The sequence below is a fragment of the Paralichthys olivaceus genome, chromosome 14 (assembly GCF_024713975.1).
Source record: "Paralichthys olivaceus isolate ysfri-2021 chromosome 14, ASM2471397v2, whole genome shotgun sequence".
Classification (NCBI taxonomy): Eukaryota; Metazoa; Chordata; class Actinopteri; order Pleuronectiformes; family Paralichthyidae; genus Paralichthys; species Paralichthys olivaceus.
The window spans coordinates 6,961,449-6,966,295 of record NC_091106.1 but is presented as its reverse complement, the minus strand read 5'-3'; positions in this window follow the sequence as shown (position 1 = coordinate 6,966,295).

The window sequence follows — 4,847 nt, the reverse complement described above, 5'->3', positions numbered from 1 at the left end:
TGGAAGACTGATCGTTTTTCTTTGTATATTTTGAAGACTTCACAGTAGCACAGTGTGAGGGGGCAGAAGTCACACATTGGCTGAGAAAAAAAACAATCCACATAGTACGAGAGAGAGAGAAAATTATGGAGCATTCAAATTAATTCCTAAGGCGCCCATTGGTGTCTGCATTGTGTTATTTTTCATTACATTTCAGTGATTTGAGCGTTCTGGCCTTTTTTTCTCTCTCCCCCCTTCAAATTAAATCTGGTGTACATTACTGGATGATGCGTTTATTTATTGCTGTAAAGTGGGTTAATCATGAAGGCGCTCCTTTCTTCTTCTGAGGAAGAGAAAAGGGAGATTAGGGCCCTAATGCAATGTACAGGATAATGTGCGATAGGATTTGGGAGTAGAAAATGAAATTTGGCTGCTGTAAACTGCTGTGAGCGGTCGTAAACTAGAAGTTGAGCTAACAATCGAGGGAGGAGGAGGGGGAGGCTTTTCTGTTGGCCCTCACCCACGCGGGGGGACGTCGCTATTGTTTCTCTGCCCGAACAAGAGGCGGGTGCTGTTTCTCGAAGCCTACACTGCGCGTTGAGCTCTCCAGCATCTGTAAACTCCTCTAAAACCGTCGTTCGTCTCGCTTTCACTTTGATCTTTTTCTGATCTGCGTGCGTTTGCCTTCGCAGCTACTCGAGACTTCTGAAAACGCTCATTCAGATTCCTGCAAGTGTTAATTGCAAACAGCGCGTGAAAAAAAAGCACAAAAAAAACGATAATTACTTTTATTCATAATGCTTGCTTATATTTTTTTCAATCATAGAAAATGATTGCTTTGCTTGAAGGTAATGAGAATTAAAATTAATCCACCTAAGTTGTTTGCATTGCACATATTTGGTTCGCTCCGTCCCCCTGGTGAGGTGCAGTGTTTTCACGGCTCTGCTGAATCGGCGCGAAAGTGGCGAAAATGAACAAAACATCAGCAATAAAAGTTTGTCTGCAATTATGACACAAAACACCTAAGCTAAAGAAACCTGGATGTGACGTGAGTATGAAGACAGAATTCAGAAAAACGCAGCTTTTTTGTATCATTTGACATTAAAGTGAGTCTGAGGCGCTGTCAGATGGGGAGAATTGCTGCTAATTAAACTATTAATTATCTCTGTAATGAGATGCGAGTTAAAACTGTGTTAAGCACATCAAAGTCCGACATGGGATTTCTTCACTTTGATGACTGCTATGAAAAATATATCTTGACGGAGGAGTGAGGAAACATCAGAGATGATGTTCATTAATTGGACAAAAGAAGGCAGAATTTTAGAGTCTTTGAAAGTTTTGGATAAGAGCAACGTTAATAGTTTAATAGTCTCTTTTATTTGCAGAGAAATGCTGGATGCAGGTATAATGATCGCGACTTCAGAGACAAGTCTCTTTTTTCTCGTTTTCAATAAAATGTTATTATGTTTGAGCTGTTCTCAGATCCCATTCATCATCAGTGGAGCAACCTGCAAGAATCAAAAGCCAAAAGGCATGTGTGAGTATGTGTTTCCACATGTACAAGCCATGTAGTCATTTTTTTTAAAGCTAGTAGTTGTCAGTGAACATGGCCAGCGCTGATCCCAGAGCGGCGCGGTGCTGTATCAATTGCATCTCACATAATTAATCTCTTTGAACGCAGGGTAATGCCTTGAGCAGAGATGATTCTGCTTTTAAACTGGAAAATCCACTTTCCCCCCTCGTCATGTCGAGGAGCTGTTTTCAATAGTCTATCACTGCAGGCCAATCTTAGCCCCTGACCTAGGCTGGTTTGTTGTGAGAGGCGGAGGCAAATTCCTTGGGCACATGTCGAACCACTTCTAGGAAAAGTGTTTGTTGTGTTGAGCGGAGGTGGTGGGGGGGGGAGAAGAAAAAAAACAACAACAATCCCATTAAATGGTTGGAAAGCTGCTGCTATTGTATGAAAGGGAACATGTGTTGCTGGTAACAAGACATCAGTGCTATCACTTGCTGCTATCAGCCGCTGGAAGAGGATTAACTCAGAGGAAAGATCTTCGAGATGCAGCTGATAAAGGAGAGCGATGTTCAAAACACCTCATACACCTCAGAGAAACACGGCTTTAGATATTGTTCAGTTTTTTTAATTTAGCTGCTTTGTTGTTTTGTAGTTTAAATACAACTAATTAAAACATTTGTCTTTTTATAAAATCCTTCTAAAAAAAGAGCTTTCTGTCATGGATTCCCCCTGTATCCCCCTCTGGGTGATACCTTGTTGTACATGAGAAATTTCACTTGAACTGAAGAGAAAGAAGCAGTAAATGGATGGAATAAATGGATTTTAGAAACGTTTTCAGAAAACTACAATATTGTAGAAACCAAATGACAAAACAATTAATTTCATGTCAGTCAATCATTAATGTCTCATTCCTAATATCAAATTATACTTTAACACCAATATTAGTGGGTGTGCGTTGTTTTTAACACAGGCAAATGACTCTTTTCCAACTGTTATATTTTCCCTGAGTCATGTTCAATCTCACGAATGCAAAGAAAACCGAGGTATTCTCTCTCCTCCCTGTCTTACCAGTTACACAGAAAAACTTGCTGTTGTGTGTTGTTTCCAAGATGCAAAGGACAACAAGTACACAAACGTTCATGGCTGTTTACGCATCACCGTCCCGATGTTCAACTCAAGGCATTCTAGCTGCTTTCAGACATACACTGAACTCCGGAGGACGTGCATGTCTGACAGAATGACTGGGTGAAAGTCTCCGGAATATCTGTGGACTTTCTTTGCCTTGCCCCCTAGTATAGAGTCAGCAGAATGTTAGCAGACTGAAACATGAAAACAGAAAACATGGTGTCATGGTGAAAAAGTGGTGTCGTACACGTAAAAGACACCAACGAAGAGTTGTCAAGAGAGTTTGTGGTGATAAGAGCAGATGATTTTTCTGTTAACAAAATCGCGTGATCTCCACAGCGGAATTAAAATGTTACTTCCTGCCTCTGCCTGCCGCACCATACCCTCGCCTGAATAATGCGGAAGATTTATTGCTGTTGGGAAAGTGTGCAGAGAACCTCCCGCTGTGTTGTGCACGCGTGAAAGGAAAACTGAGAATAAAGTCTGGACCCAATTGTTCTGACTTCATCCGTAGGTCATGTCTTCTTTTGCTGTGCAGAAAAGGTGCAGTGTCAACAGCTGGACTGCCAAAATAAAGAAGAAGAAATTGGCACTTTCACCAGGGTGTCACGTTTTCATCACTGCCCATCGGAGCCGATAAAAACCTGTGTCAACTGCAGAGTCATTTGACCCGGGAGTGAATGCTCATTAAATCAACTCCCATCATAGACAAAGGTCAGATGTCAGTGGGGTTTGACCACAGACTGTAAATAAAGACCAGTGGAGGATGAGCTTCAGAGCTGTCATGCTTACTATTTTGTTTGTGTTTTGCCTGTGTTGTGTTTGAAACAGTGTTTTCGCATGACGTAAATGATGAGCGCATACAAACTGCACACAGGAGCTATATTTGCTCCCTTCTCCTCGAAGTAACAGGAGCGACAGTCACTGTGGATGTTGACATATTCCTCAACTGATTTAATGACCTGTTTAATTCTGGCACGTCGGCGGCCCTCTCAGATGTTTCACAGTTTTAATTAGTATAATCACCGCTCTTGAAAAAGGCCACAGGGTTGTTTAATGGGTCATGTTTGTCAAGATGCACAGAATTATAACACAAAAGATCTGCCATTTATTCAGCGCAACAGTCGTCAAGCGATTATGGGCGTCGCAATTGATAATTAGAGGAGGAATTGATTCATCTGAAAGCCAAAATGAACCTCTGTGGTGTGAGGAAATTAGTTTGACAGTGTTTGGATGAGCGGTGTTTACACTGCTGTGTGGCGGTGTGGGAACACTTTACCACTCCAGTGTTAACTGAAGCAACGTGCGCACACTTACTGCTGTTTCTGGATGGAGGCGTCAGGGGACTTTTGATGTGACATCTGGAGCAGCAACTGGATATTTTCCGTAATGACAAACTTCATATGAAATTATGAATACACTGCTTCACTCTGCGGGCTTCTGCCACACGATAAGTGGACGTTATGGTTCCAATTTTCAGACAGCACAGTACAAAGTGCTTTACGCAGTTTCCTCAAACTATGGGAATTAGGTCAAGCTAACATTTACAATTTGATAAAGTCTGTTTAAATGCACTTCTTCCATAATTAAAAACCCACAGTGTATGTGGGTTACATATACACCCTGTTAATTGTTTCACAGTCAGAAACTGCTTGGAAAGCATCTATCTATCATTTAGCATAACTTATAGAACAAAAAAAATGAAAACGAACTTTCAATTAATTTTCTTCTTTTGCTATCGTGAAATAAAAACATTCCCACATGCACAAATATGCTGAGCCTGCACTCATTATGCATTCATCTTCACTCTGCAAACCACATACTGCATTTTATCTGAATGAATTATTAACCAAGTTAATGAATATTTCATTTTTCTTTATGGAACCATTTAACAGTCCCAACAGAGGTAATGACATCTTGAGCAGCACCAAGTACCTGGAAAAAAAAAAGAGGATCATTCACAACCAGGTTAATGTGGGTGACACATCAGGATTTATGGAGACGTTGGAACCTTTATTGTTGTCTGTTAATTTAAACCTCCCTTTCATCGTGATGTATAAACAGTCCTTTCACTGACCAGGTTTTGTTTCCACACTCACACTGACCTGAAATCCCTCTGTATCTTAAGAAAGGACACAGCATGATCTGGAGCAGCCGGGGGGGATTTACACAGAGCAAATGAATTTAAAGGTGTAATTAACATTACCATGATTTGCACCAGGAAAAG